This window comes from Jaculus jaculus, chromosome 20 (assembly GCF_020740685.1).
Source record: "Jaculus jaculus isolate mJacJac1 chromosome 20, mJacJac1.mat.Y.cur, whole genome shotgun sequence".
NCBI classification, from domain to species: Eukaryota; Metazoa; Chordata; class Mammalia; order Rodentia; family Dipodidae; genus Jaculus; species Jaculus jaculus.
This window is the reverse complement of record NC_059121.1, coordinates 9,820,618-9,836,496: the sequence shown is the minus strand read 5'-3', so window position 1 is coordinate 9,836,496 and position 15,879 is coordinate 9,820,618. Positions and strand designations below refer to the sequence as shown.

The 15,879-nt window shown below is 42.7% G+C and overlaps 1 protein-coding gene and 1 pseudogene across 1 annotated transcript in view; both read left to right on the top strand.

Annotated features, from left to right (window-relative positions):
* LOC123456274 (zinc finger protein 585A-like) overlaps nt 1–15,879 on the top strand; it is a 545,778-nt gene that overhangs the window by 442,444 nt on the left and 87,455 nt on the right. The window lies entirely within an intron of this gene.
* LOC101594465 lies at nt 573–8,834 on the top strand (annotated as a pseudogene).

Sequence of the window (15,879 nt, the reverse complement as noted above, 5' to 3'; positions counted from 1 at the left end):
ATGAAATTCATAGGGAAATGGATGGATCTGGAAAGGATTATACTAAGTGAGGTAACCCAGGCCTACAAAGCCAAACATTGCATGTTCTCTCTCACATGTGGATCCTAGCTACAAATATATAGACTTTTGTGTGAGGTGGAACCAAAAAACCATAGCTAGAAAAAGGCTATAAGGGAGGGAAGAGAGGGAAAGTCTTGAGGGGATGGAATTGTATATATGTAGAAGAACAGATTACAGGAAGGGGAAAAGCCTAAGCACAAATTCATATGCCATTTCTTTGAGCATGTTGCTGTACATGGTACTAGAAATTAGCTTTAACCACTAAGCCATCACTCTAGCCCATGTTCCATATTTTTATGCACATTTCCACATATATACACACAGTAATTTCTTAGAAACATTTTTCACCCAAGTATTCGGTTATTTTGTTATGGTGCTAATTGTAAATGCAATCAGACTTCTCAACCCTATATCTTGTTTAAGACGTGATCTCATGAAAATTAGTTTGTCCTTGAACTCACTACATAGCTGAGGACAACCTTGAAGTTCTCGTTTTCTGTGGGATTGTAAGCATGGGCAATCCTGCGCAGCTGTATTACACCATTCCTAAAGTTGTTTCCACATCACTTTCACATTTTTACAAGAAGTCAATACATGTGAATATATCTTCCTAAGGCTTATTCCAGTAGCCCTCCCATACCTTTGACACAGTCTTTTTTGTTCTTAAGAAAGCATCTTATGCTAGCACAGGCTGACCCTGAACTCACAGTGATGCTTATGTGAGTACTGCAATTACAGGCCTGCACCATCATGCCTTACTAACATTTAAAGTCTCTTAAAATGTTTAGGTTAAGCTAGGTCTGGTGGAGTATGCCTTTAATCCTGGCACTTGGGAGGCAGATGCACGAGGATCACAGCCAGTCTGTGACTACATACTGAATTCCAGGCCAGTCTGTGCTACAAAAAGACCCTACCTCAAAAAAAAAATAATAAATAAATAAATAAAATAAATAAATTTAAAGGAAGAAAAGAGAAGAAAAAGAAAAAAAAAGTTCAGGTGTTTGACCCACTTGTACTGAATGATAAAGATCCAATTTCAGACATATATATGGAGAGCCTTTGAAGAGCCTGTCACTTTTTGTGAAACAGATCATTGGTTGATTCTCATTGAGGTCAGGAACAAGACATGGGTGTTCACTCTTACCTCTGCTCTTCAACATAGTACTAGAAGTCCTAGCTCGAGAAGTAACACAGGGGAAAGAAGTAAAAGGTACACATTCTGGAAAGGAAGAAGTTAAGTTAGCCCTATTCACAGACGACATGACTCTATACATAAGTGACCCAAGAAGAGCCATCTCAAACATATTAAAGTTGATTAACCTCTTCAGCAAAGTAACAAAATACAAAATCAATGCACAAAGATACCCTTTCTATATGCAAAGGACAAGGATACAGAAAAAGAAATTAGTGACATTGTACCATTTTCAATAGCAACAAAAAAATGAAATACATTGAAATAACACTAACCAAGGATGTTAAAGACTTATATAATGAAAACATAAAAACACACAAGAAAGAAATTGAGGTGGACTTGAAAAGATGGACCATGCTTCTGGAAAGGCAGAATTAACACTGTGAAAATGGCAATCCTACCGAAAGCAATATACAGATTTAATGTAACACCAATAAAAATCTCGGTATTACTCTTCACAGATTAAAAAAAAAAAAATCTCAAAATTAATATGGAATGGCAGCACTCCTTGAATATCCAAGCATATCCTCAGGAAAGGAAACACCTCTGGAGTCATCACCAAACCTGATCTAAAGCTATATTACAAAGCCACAGTAATAAAAACAGCTTGGTACTGGCACAAAAACAGGATTATAGGCCAATGGAATAGAATTGAGGATCTGGACTTTAGGTCAACTATAGCTACTTGATCTTTGACAAAGACTCTAAATAATGTAGACTGGAAAATGATAAAATCTTCAACAAATGGTGCTGGACAAACTGGATAACCATATGCAAGAAAATGAAAGTAGACCCACACATCTTGTCATGCACGAAAAGAAAGTACAGCCGGGAGTGGTGGCGCACGCCTTTAATCCCAGCACTTGGGAGGCCGAGGTAAGAGGATCACTGTGAGCTCAAGGGCAGCCTGAGACTACATAGTGAATTGCTTCAGGTCACCCTGGGCTAGAGTGAGACCCAGCCTCAAAAAAAAAAAAAAAAAAAAAAAAAAAAAGAGGAACTTTCCAGGATATAGGAGTGGGAAAATACTTCCTTAACAAAGTAGCTCAGGAACTTAAACAATCTTTCAACCATTGGGATTTCAGGAAGCTGAAAAATTTTTTTTCACAGACAAACATACACCCACAGAATATTCACAGAATGGGAGAAAATTTTTGCTGGCTATACAACTGACAGGGGCCTAATTTCTAGAATCGACAAAGAACTCAAAAACCTCAACAATAAGAAGTCAAAAAAATCCACCCACAAAGTGGGGCAGGGAACTGAACAGGAGTTTTCAAAGGAAGAAATCCAAATGGCAAACACTCATTTAAGAAAATGTTCATCATCCCTAATCATCAGGGAAATGCAAATTAAAACAACTATGAGATTCCACCTTACCCCAGTAAGGCATAGTGAACATTAAAAAATCAAATGAAAACAAATGTTGGTGAGGATGTGGACAAATAGGAACCCTCATTCACTGGTTGTGGGAATGTAAAAAGGTACATCCACTATGGAAAGCTATAAAGACTACTAAAAAGGTTGACTATAGAGTTACCAACAGACTCAGTTATTCCCTTACTGGGCATTTACCCTAAAAGCTCCATGACTCAGTTCAGAGAGATTTGCTCAAACACGTTTATAGCTGCTCAATTCAAAATAGCTAAGTACTAGAATCAACCCAGATGCCCATCATTGGACGAATAGATAACCAAGATGTGGTATATCTACAGGACAGAATTCTACTCAGCATTTAGAAAAAAATGACACAATGCAATGTATAGAAAAATAGTTGAACTTGGAACAGATCACTCAGCAAACTCACCCAATCACAGAAAGACAATCATCACATGGTCTCACTCATCTGTGGCTCCTAACCTGGATCAGCCCAAGATGCTGACATACCTAATAGGCATCTCCAGGACTGCACAATAGGGAAGGGAGGGCTGAAGGAAAGGGTAAAGGGGAGGGGAGACAAAAAAACTGGACCCAAATGAAACTGGTACCATAAAATCCTACATCCTGGAAGACAGACTAAAAGGTTGAACCCTCATCAGGACCTCAGAGGGAATACCAGACTCAAAGGGCCCTAGAGAGGGTGAGGTGAAGCCTAACCTTAACTTTCTTCTGTTTCTTTTCTCCCTCTCTATTTCTTTCTCTTTTATACTTTCCTTCCTTTTTCCCTCTTTCTTTTCTCTTGGCACTGGCCTGTAACTCCCAGTATCAGGATTCAGTTAACACCCATACTGATCAGAGAGACCCACAACATTTCCCAAAAGAAGACAGACTTCTGTCAGAGCACGCGATTACCCACCTAAGACCCTACTGCTGAAGACATCATATGCTATTGGTACAGAACATGGAGAGGCCTGGCTGGAATTTGGAAGAGAGCCAGTCAGTCCCCAGACAGCCCTTCTAGTGCCAGAAGGTGCAATATCAGTTACTAGGGTAAAGTGGCCAAAACCTGTCTGAGCTTCCTGAGGTATAAGGTACTCAGAAACAAACAACCTGATGTTATTTTCACCCAAGTGCAATAGTTGTACACAGCCACGGTAGATAACCAAGTGCTCTGGATTGGCTAACAGATCCGCTCAGTGGAAAGGAACCCGTATCTGGAACTGGGAAACAAGTCAGAAGCATAGCCAGATAACGAGTCTACCCGCCAATATCAAGCTCCCACTAATCTTGGGCTACAAGAGGGCCTACGCCTCTTAAAGTCTCTCTAAATGAACAATGGTTATCCCATTTAACCTATGCTGGCTTCACTCTCCACTGGAGAATATGCTTCTCTTTTTCAGTTGGATGCAAGATCTGAGGAGAGAATCAGCCCACTGCTCCTCACCAGGGCCCCAGCTGAAACCATAGAGGAACTGGGAAAATGAGCAAGAGTGCTGTTATCTGGGTGAACCTGATATTAGCACATGGGTGAAGGAGACAGACACAGAGGACATTCAACTCTTACTAAATCAGAGATCCAGAGACTCCCAAAAGCCCATCACTGAAGCAAACCTAAAATGAACCCAGCATGGCTCAGGGAAATTCATGGAAGAAGGGGCAGAAATATTGCTAGAGCCACAAGTTGGGACATGACACATACAGACATTGTCTCTTCCCCGTAACTGATGGCTACCCCCAAATGCATGACCCAGATTCTCCATGGGGATAACTAGCATCCCCAAGGAGGAGGGTCCCTTTGGAGGGGGGGCAGGGATAAGAGTAAGGATGGTACCAACATATTCTATTTACATGCTGAGTATGTCCATAACTAATAAAAAGAAGAGTTAATTTTGTTATAAGCACTGGAATTGAGATGCCAGAAATGAGGCAGTTACTTTACATATCATAGAGCACAATCTGCTCACTTGTGAGCCAAAACAGCTAAACTCTAATTCAACCCTTGACAAATTTGTTTTGGAAGAGAAAACACTATTTGACAAGCAATGTTCTTAGCTTGATCTTGATAGCAATTGATTTTATCTATAATAAAAGTTTTTATTAACAAAACTATTTTATATCTTACCCATGAGTAGAAGTTGATAAAGCTTAGATAAACTATGCCAACATATTTTTTAAAAGTAAATTACTTAAACCTAAGTTATTAAATCTAGTGATGACCATTCAATGGACTTAGTATAAACAAAACAGAAGTTATATTTAAAGTCACAATGTCTTTAGGTATGAGTACCTCATCTTTGGAAATTAAACACTTACATGTGAACCTTTATCTTAAGATTCAGTTTCTCCAGGAATTAAAATGTTAACAAGATCTTTTGGGAATGAAGGTATGGAACATCCCTCCAGGTAAAGAACCAAGACCTGCTGAGGTGCTTGCTGAAGGTGCAGGAAATATACAATGAGTAGAAGAAGAAGGCAGTTACAAGTACCAGCTAAGGCCACGTGACCAGTTATAGAAACGAGGATTGTAATTGCAATGTTTCTGCCCTACCTTGATACAGAATGTTTGTACATATCTACACCAATATTAAGATTATATCACTGTTGAATTTGTTAGACCTATTATACTAGAGAGTAAGTTAAGCTTTGTGCTGGCGCGAAGATTTTGTGGTTCTGGTTGTACATGGGATACTTACACCATGTTAGGTGGAATTATGAGCTTGTTACTGTTTTCATTTGGAAATTAAGGATGATCTAAGGAAATATGGTTTGGTGTCTAGTTGACAAGGGGTGGACTTATGATAGTTAAGGTGTTGTCAACTTGATCTCTTTAGTAATCCACAGAAATCCCTTTCGGGTGGGCCTCTTGACGTTGCTTCCAGGAAGGATTAACTAAAGGAAGAAGTCCTTCCCCCAGAGTTCACCCTTCCCCCAGAGCGGGCAGCCCCTCTCAGAGGGGGACTTTTATATGAGCAATCTCTGGGTGAAAAGAGCCCCTTCCTTCTTCTCACTTGGCTGCCAGAGCTGCTCACTGCTCCTTGCTCCCTGCCTTCCAACGTGGATTGAAGACCAGCATCAACTGACGACCCACATGGATTGAAACCCAGCAGCCCCTCAGGAAGCCTCCAGGCCTTCTGGCTCCATCTGTAGTGTCTGATCAGGACTGCTGAGGCATCTGGCCATGTGAACTGAGTAGCTACCAGGTTCCTTGATTCTTGGGCCTGCAACTGTTATTGGACTACCATAAGCTAATCATAAATTTCCTTTTTAAAATAATTCATTCTAGCAGTCCTGCTCCTCTAGAGAACCCTAACTAATACAGTTATGTTCACTTTTTATTTATTTATTTATAATCATTTTTATTTTTAGTTATTTGAGAGAGAGCAAGAGAGAGAAGAGAAAGGGAATGGGCACACAAGGGCCTCCACCCACTGCAAATGAACACCAGATGCATGTGCCACCATGTGAATCTGGCTTACATGGGTCCTGGGGAGTCTAACCTTGATCCTTTTGGCTTTACAGGCAAGCCCCTTAACTGCTAAGTCACCTCTGCAGCTCTATGTGAACTTTTAAAACAACATGTCCTTTAGCAATAGGAGGGTATTTTTAAATATTGAAAAGTGTTTGAAAAATTGCTTTATAATTGATATGAAGTAATACATTGTTGTTTCAGTTTGCATGTGCCTAATACATAGTAATGTTTATATCAAAAAAAAATGTTAACAAATAGAAGGACCTCATTTACTTTGCTCAGTCTTAAAGCCAGTTTTTATAACCCTTTAACCATAACAAATTAACACCAGTGGACTGTTAATGAGTGAGGTATTAACCACAAGACTCAGTTTCTCTACTAGTTAAAACCTAGACATCAAGTAAACACAGTTTAGATTTTAAATAATTAAAGGTTTCAATGAGAGAGAACATGTGGTGCTTGGCTTTCTCTCTCATATGTAGATCCTAACTACAGATGGTTGGGCTTCTGCGTGAGAATGAAAATACTTAGAAGCAGAGGCCAGTAAGTTAAAAAAGAGACATAAAGGGTAGAGAAAGGAAGGGAGGAGGATACTTCATAGGTTGATATTGTATATATGTAATTACAATGATTGTAATGGCGAGGTAATAATATGGAGAATGGAATTTCAAATGGGAAAGTGTGGGGGTGGGGAGGGAGGGAATTACCATGGGATATATTTTATAATCATGGAAAATGTCAATAAAAATTTAAAAAAAAAAAAAAAAAGGTTTCAATGAAGGAGCCCTTCCCTGAGCAACCTTCATTACCCTAATAATGTTCTACTGAGGTCTGTCCTTGTTTTCTTAATCTCCATTTCTGGTCCTTTTTCTCTTTGCTTCCTGATTATAATAAACCAAAGTTGTCATCTGGAGCAACTGTTTTAAGTTCTTAAGGAGAATTCCCTCCTCCGTGACATCTGGAGTTACATTAGAATGTTTTCTAATTGTTTCCTTAAGTCTTTGGAGAGAAATAATGGGCAAATTCTGTTATCCCTGTATTGTGTAAACAAACCAGTTTTAAAGGAGACAGGGGAACAGAGAGTTTTGGGGTGTCCTAGAGGCCAATTGTCTCATTTGAAACAAAGTGGAGGAAAGTGAGGAGGATAGAGTCAGTTTATGCCCAACCTTGGCTTTCATCTTCTTGTAGAAGTGGCATTCCTGCAACCAGATTTGAGAAAAGAAATTAGGGTTTTTTAGCTCCTTCCATGAGTGTAAATTTTTGCTTTGTTTTTGTTTTTTCAAGACAGGATTTCACTCCCTCTAGCCCATGTTGACAGGGAACTCAACCTTTAGCCCCAGGCCTACCTTAAACTTACAGTAACTCTCCTTCCTCATCCTTCTGAGTACAAGGACTAAAAAATATGTGCCAAGTCTGGACTCCCTGACCTCCTCTCCTGACCCTTCTGAATAGACAGACCAGAGGACTGCCATTTGGTCAAAGGATGCTTTTGAAACTCAGCAGGACTTAAATGAGGAAGAAGCGGCCCAGGCGCAGGAACTTAAGGATCCAGCCCCAGTGCCTACCCAGAGCACACCTGCCAATGACGCAGACTTTGCAGACCCCATGCCAGGGTACAAAGACGAGCAGATCGAGGCTGACGGCACACCTGAAGACCTCATGTCTGTCGGGACCAGCAGGCTGTTGTACCACGTCACGGACGGTGACAACCCGCTGCTGTCGCCACGATGCTCCATCTTCAGCCAAAGCCAGAGATTCAACTTGGAGCCCAAGTCGGCCCAACTCCACCCACCAGTCAGCAGTTTATGATGCCCTGGACTCTTCTCAGCGCAGCGGTGGTGATGGCAAGGAGCCACAGACCATTGCCCAGCTCACCAAGCACATCCACAGCCTCAAGTGGAAAATTCAAGGCAAATTTGAGGAAGAAAAGAAATACCAGCCTTCACATGGCAACAAGACACCCAACCCTGAAGTCCTGAAGTAGATGAATGACTTGGCAACAGGTCACTAAAAGCTCAAAGAGCTGAAGTTGAAGCTGTCAGAACAAGGGAGCATTCCCAAAGGCCCCCCAGAAACCTGTCCTATGAGCAGCCCACGCTCCAGAGAAAACGGGAAGCAGGGAGCTGCAGGTCTGGAGCCAGCTCATCTGGAGAGGAGACTTCAGAAGCTGGCCTGATGGGGAAGAGTGAGCAGCTTCCTCCTCAAGAAGCAGCAAAGGCAATAAGCAAGACAAGAACCTCATAAAGCCTCTTTACGACTGATACAGAATTATCAAGCAAATTTTCTCAACGCCTTCCCTCATTCCAACAATTAAAGGAGGAAGAGGACTCGGGAAGATGGTCCATGCGGAAGCCAGCAGCCTGCCTCGCCAGATCCAGAATCCTGCCTTCCTGTTGGGGAGCACCTCACCTACCCGGAAGCCGAGCCGGCTAAGGTCCTGCTGCCAGATGCAAAGAAAGAAGTGAAACAGCCAGCTCTCTCCATGTCAGGTTCGCACCAGGCCACCATGTCCATCTGCTGGCCATCTCCAAGAAACCAGGGCTGACAAGAAGAGGCTGCGGAAAGCACTGAGAGAATCTGAGGAGCAGTTTTTTTAAGCAAACAGGAAGAAGCCCACAGAAGGAGGACAGGACGCCAATGGCAGAGGAATGCTATGAATACCAGCACATCAAGGCTAAACTGAGGTTGATGGAGGTTCTCATCAGCAAGCAGGATGTGGCCAAATCGATCTGAGGCTTGGCTCTAAGACCACCTCCAAAAGTCACACTTATTTTCCTCTGCCATTCCGGCTAAGTGATTTTGATGTACTAAAAATGGAAGCACTTGGGCTGGAGAGATGGCTTAGCGGTTAAGCGCTTGCCTGTAAAGCCTAAGGACCCCGGTTCAAGGCTCGCTTCCCCAGGTCCCACGTTAGCCAGATGCACAAGGGGGCGCACGCGTCTGGAGTTCGTTTGCAGTGGCTGGAAGCCCTGGTGCGCCCACTCTCTCTCTCTCTCCCTCTATCTGTCTTTCTCTCTATGTCTGTCACTCTCAAATAGATAAGTAAAAAGTGAACAACAACAAAAAAAAAATGAAAGCACTTGCCGGGCGTGATGGCGCACACCTTTAATCCCAGCACTTGGGAGGCAGAGGTAGGAGGATCGCCGTGAGTTCAAGGCCACCCTGAGACTACAGAGTTAATTCCAGGTCAGGCTGGACCAGAGTGAGACCCTACCTCGGAAAAAAAAAAAAAAAAAAAATGAAAGCACTTTAGTGGTAACATTAGCTGTTCTTAAGAAAGAAGTGAGAGTATAATTATATATAGAAAGGGATTTAAATAGGGGAAGATGTAACAGGTAACCAGTAATTAACAGAAAAAAAAAAAAACCTGAGCCTTCTCCATGTCAAAGAGTCTAAGCTATATTTGATATAAATATTTGTTTCAAAAACCATCTAGTATTTTATCAAATCTACATTGCTCATGGGTGGATCACCTGTTAATGAATTTAATGACTAGATTGTTTTTGTTAATGTATGGGCAAGAGCATGATTTAAATAAATGTATGATGGAAAGAGATTCTAACTCTTCTTATAGGAAGGAAGACAGCTAGTAAGAAAGTAATTCATTTGAAATTCCAAACTTATCTTTAAGAGATACAACATCTACTACCTTGTCCCTTAAATCTGCAGACTTTCAGCACCTAAAATATACTAGAATGTGTCACTGCTACCTTTTTATTTTTATATGAAAATAGCACATTATTTTACCTGTTATTTGACACTTAACATTTCTGGTCACCAAAGTTCATTCAGATAGCATGTGCTTTGTGAATTATCTTTGTCTGTAACTGACAGATGTTTATAGTAACATAAAATTAAAATTTTAAGATAGGTATTTTTAATAGACGTGTCTGCAGTACAATAATCTAATGTGATAATAGTATTATCGCTAACCTTTTGTTTACTATAACAAAGATTCTATAACTATTTTTCCATTAGGAATATGCATTTTTCAAGGTCTACTACTTTTAAAGTGAAAAAACTTTTTCATGAGCTGTATTCATTTTTGTACAAATGAAAGTTTTAGAGATTGTCTGTCAGGACACCTTAGAAAAGAAGCCAGAGCCTGGCGTGGTGGCGCACGCTTTTAATCCCAGCACTCGGGAGGAAGAGGTAGGAGGATCACCGTGAGTTCGAGGCCACCCTGAGAGTCCATAGTGAATTCCAGGTCAGCCTGGGCTAGAGTGAGACCCTACCTTGAAAAACAAAACAAAACAAAGCAAAACAAAAGAAGCCAGAGTATTTTACTTGCTTAATCAACTTTAGAGTATTTTATGTTATTTTATACTTTTAAAACTTTTTTTTTTGTAAAAACAAATACCAAGTAGACATTTTCTCGTTTACCAACCAGAATTGTATTTGTCTTTTCTGTAATGTTAAGCCTGGGTGAGAAGAAAATACAGACCTCACAAGTGGACTGATTCAGAGAGTTACTGTTTTCTCTGGATTGACCTCCTAGTTTACAGCTTTTATGAATCAGGGGAAGGTACCTTCATAAGTTTGTTTAATTGAAGTCATCTACTTGTAACAGGACAGACAGATACACAACTATTTGAGGTTTAAAAATTATATCTTTGACAAGGGAAATAGTTACATGAGATGAATACAGTTGCTATTAAAATGTAACTATGTGATTGTAAATATTTTATACAATACAAATAAAATATTTTTCATGGGTGTCAAAACACCCAACTTTTGAATCTGTGTGTGTGTGTGTGTGTGTGTGTACACAAGTGTGTTTAGGTATACAAGGGTCTCTTGTGGCTACAAATGTACACCAGATGGATATGCCATTTTTTGCATCTGGTTTTATGTGTGAAATAGAGAACTGAATTGGTCTATCTAGCTTTGCAAGCAAGTGGGTTTTTTTTTTATTTTTTTGTTTATTTTTTATTTGAGAGTGATAAAGAGGCAGAGAGAGAAAAAGAGAGAGAGAATGGCGCGCCAGGGCCTCCAGCCACTGCACATGAACTCCAGGCACGTGCGCCCCCTTGTGCATATGGTTAATGTGGGTCCTGGGGAAATGAGCCTCAAACCAGGGTCCTTAGGCTTCACAGGCAAGCTCTTAACCACTAAACCATCTCTCCAGCCCAGCAAGCAAGTGTTTTTAACCATTGACCCATCTCCCCAAGTGGAGTTTTGTGTGTGTTTGAGACACACTACATTGCCTAGACTGGTGTGAACCTGGCCTTCAGCTCAGGCTCCTCCGGAATATCTAGTTAATTCTCCTGCTTCACTGTCCACAAGCAAGTTCCTGGCCAAAATCACCAGGCTTGGCTTGCAAGTGTGACTTGAAGCCTGGTCTAGGCCACTTCACATGTTTCACCCTAACAGAACACTGAGGAGAGAGAAATCAGATAAGAAATTAATGATACAGTTAAAATGATAAAGGCACACATAGGCTGAAGAGATGGCTTAGAGGATAAGAGTGTTTTCATGGCATGTAGAGGGACTGAGGGGACCTGAGCTGCTCTAGATCAACTACCCAGCACCCACGCACACTGCTGGGCACTGTTACACGTCTATAGCCCCAGTCCTATGGGAGCAGAGCTGGGAGAATTACTGGGGTTTATACATAAACAGCAAGCTCAGCAATCAGGAAGAGGCTCCACCTCAAGGCAAAACAGGTGTGTCTGGAATGGGGAAGGACATACCATAATCTCCTCTAGCCTGAACTCCACAGGCATGCACACATATACAACACAAACACTGCAACCCACACACATGCACAACTCATGATACAGATGACATAAACACACACAAAAAGAAAAAAAAAAAAAAACTCTAAAAGAGCACACACAGTTAAGGTTAGGGACTGAAACATATACAACCCAGCACTAGGAGACTGATGCAGGCGGATGGATATGAGCTTGAGGCCAGCCTGGGCTATAGAATGAAACCCTAACCCTTGAAACCCAAGCAGTGGGGAGAGTGAGCGGGTGAAAAGAATGACCGATATGTAGACTCAGCACCAGTGAGAGAAAGAACAAGGTGAAGCTGCCTGCCCATCCGCCATTGGGAGGCAGTCCCTACTTCCACACCCTTCGCATTTCCCAAGTGTCCACTGTGTGTCCTGTGACTCCATGACCAACACTGCCCCAGGGGCTGAGCACATGCCTCAGTTTTGCAAAGCCTGTGGGCCCAGGTTTGATTCCCCAGCAAAAACATAAAGATGGATGCAATGTGGCCTGTGCTTCTATTATCCAGGTCGGACGAGGCCAATGTGAATAAGAGCCAGGAGAATCCAAAACTCTCAGGGAGGAGACCCTGTCTCACTGTGAGTGAACAAGAGATAATGAGGTTTTCTTCTGACTTTCACATGCACACACACACAAACACACTCAAAATTAACTAAGTACTTATTTTTAGAAAGATGCAACTTAAAAATCATGAAAGCCTGGTGCTGGGAAGACCCCTTCTAATGGAGAGGACTAAAGGAGGACACCTCTGCCTTACCTTCCTAACTATAGAGCATTGCTGAATGTCAAAGCTGATGGCTTGTTGCCTTTCCCAAGGTAGTAGGAAATCTGAGGGCATGGAAGGAGAAAACCTGAACTTCCTCTTTAAGTCTGAGGGGCCTTGGGCTCTAACCATGGTCGGCTGTGCTCTCTGTGCCTCTTGTTACCTATTTCTCACCATTTCCGCACCTCTTTCTCCAAGTCTCTGGCTATATGCATCTGGGATTTCCCCAACCATCATATTGTGCTCAAAGGCTCTGGCTGGGAACAAGAACCACACAAGGAGATATGCATTCAGAGCTTTTGCATAAACCCTACCCCCAGACCTCACTAGGAATTGCAGGCAGGATGCAGAAGTCCAGCCAGGGAGTCAAAAGGATAAATGGTGCCTGCCCTGCCTCCTCTATTCATTTCCACAAAGGACACAGAACCAGCCTTGAAGGTCCATGTCTGTAGTCTCAGGTACACAGGAAGCCAAGGCTGGAGCATGCAAAGTGCAAGACCAGCCTGGGATACAGAGTGAGACCATGCCTCATGTCTTAAGTTAAAACAACAAAAAAAAAACATGTAATGTGGTTTGATGGCAGAACTTGCTAAGCACATACAAATCTCTATTCCTTAATAAAGCAGACAAAGAGAGAGAGAGACTGGGCTATGAGAGTAAAGGGCAAAGCAAATGGCAAGGAAGCAGAAATCCTGACACCAGCTCCTGTTCCTCGACGCCAGGTAGTGATGGAAAAGCCTCCTGGGAAAAGATCCTGAGAAACCTGAAGATAACCAAGGAAAGAATGGCCAGTGGCAGCAGAAGAAAAGGTGAGTAGAGCTCAAGCAACTGGTTTAGAATCACAATCATTCAGAAATAGAGAAACCACAGAGATTCAGATATAGGCAGAGAAACAAATCACAGGAAGCTGAGTGGGATCAAGAGCCTTCGACATGACCTCCTAGGGCTTCAGCCCAAGAAACACTGGAGCAGATAGAAAAGGATCCTCACAACAGTCCAATAAAAGTCCCTTCAGTTCAGCCTGCCTTAGTGTGCCTTCAGAAAACAGCTCCACATGCCCAACACTCTATGACCACAGTCTCCATCTCAGGGGACCTTGCTCCCATACCCCACATGGAGAGTAGAGAAGGATTCTAGTACCTCCCACACAGACAATACCTCAGCTCACAAAGTGACACTCCTGCTCCCTGAGTGCCACAATATGCAAAGCCTCAAGGTGAACCAGACTCCCATGGCACTGACCACCCTGATGTCTCCTGAACTTCTGTCTGGCAGATAAAAGTTGGTGATGGAGCTCAGGTTCAAGCCAGGCTGGCTAGTCATAGTATGTGGCCTCCCGAGAGTCAGGACCTGAGTCCAAAGGCAGAGCATAAAACACAAATAGATGGAGGTTTTGGTTAACTGGGAGACAGAAAAGAACATATTCTCCAAGGGACAAGTATGAGACTATACAGATACGTACTTGAAATGTCCTGGAAACCACACAGGTGGGCTCAGGAGTTGGGTGTCATGGGATTCTGCGGGTCAGAACCCAGAAGCCAAATGGAGTAGATAATGGGAGCCAGGAGACACTGTCCTATGGTTGATGTATAGGAACCACAGTTTACCTTCACTGGCTAAGGAATCCAGTCCACAAATGCATCATTTTTGGCTACCTGGACATAAGGTTCCCTGCCTTAACCTCTCTCAGAGGCTTGGTACAGGAAGTAACACACATTTTCATGTATAGAGACCTGGAGAAGGAATACGGTCATGCTCAAAGGTTAGTTAACTTACGATCTGGCCCCCTCAGACTCTTATCTTTTCCTGCAGAACCTCATGTAGTCATTCACACTACTCTCATCCTCACTTCCACCCTCTGGATGTCACTTCCTTCAATTCCTCATCTCTGGCTACCAAGCCTCAGCCAATGACCAGCTTCAGAAGGTGCTTACATCCTCCCTCACATCATGCCTTCTTCTCTTTACATCTGTCAGGTCTGTGTTACTAGCACAGTTTCTCCTCACACAGATCATTTAGTCTGTCATCCATCCTTGCAGTCTAGGGACCTTTGACCACTGATGTCTCACATCCTATTGAGACCCCTCTGAGCCCAGTGAAGAAAGTTTCCTGGAGCCTTAGGAGAGCCAAGCCACTGCATGACCTGCCCCAAGGACACAGCCAGTGCAGGACTAATCCTGAAGTCATTGTCACTTCCCATATGTTGAGCCATACTCCACACTTGGCCTGATGGTCACAGAAGGGACAACGGTGGGCTCTAAAGCAGCACAGCCCCCTCCAAAGCAATAGTTATTCTTGCCTTTCTGTGCCACCACACAGCTCAGCAGGAAGTGGCATCATTCCATTCTCCTGAAGGACAAAGTGAGTCTCAAGAGAGCACATGGCTTCTCTGAGATCACACACAGAGACGTTGAATGAGAATGGAGACGAGGGCTCTGTCCACGTCAACCATAGTTACTAACACTGAACTTTATCCACTCGGGTTTGGGTTATATCAGATTGAGTCTAACTAAACCAAGCAGGCTGGTCTTAAACACACTATGTAGCCCCCCCTGGAACTTTTAACACTTTCTCTTTCCTAAGACCCCTCAGAAGCTGGGATGACAGACATGTACCACTATGACTGGTTTGGTAGTGAGACGTGAACCCAGGTCTACACCACGTCCCCTATTTCAAATTAACAGAATACTGGGGAGAGGGGATCAGTGAGAAGGATGCTTGAAGGCATGAAGGCCTCTGTGCATGGGTGTTCCTGGAATCCCCTATCTCAAATTAACAATGCAAAAGTGTGGGGTACCAGACAAGGTTTCTTTCCAGCCCATGACTCAACACCCACTTTCAATGCAAGAGTATTGAAGACACAGACAGTGACAGAGATGGAGAGACAAAAGAGGGTAGGTGTCTGCAGGACAGTGGGTTAGCAAGCTGAGCCTTACAGGAGCATTACAGTTGGACAGCCACATACAGTTAACACTGAACCACTTGGGAAACTCATCCTTACAACTCCTTTTCTCTAGCACCACTCCTGGTACCACTATCAGTATTGGACAGAGTTCAGTAGAAGAAGAGAATAGATACAATGAATATAATTATAAGGGGGATTTGTTAAATTGGCTTACAGGCTATGAGCTGGGAAGTCCAACAATGACTGCCTGCAGGCTGGGAACCTGGGAACTCTGTGACTGCTCAGTGAGACACTGGATGCTTCAGGAGTCCTGAGGTGGTGCTGGAGGTCTGGAGCACTCCTGGGAACTGCTGGTCTTCAGTCCATGTTGGA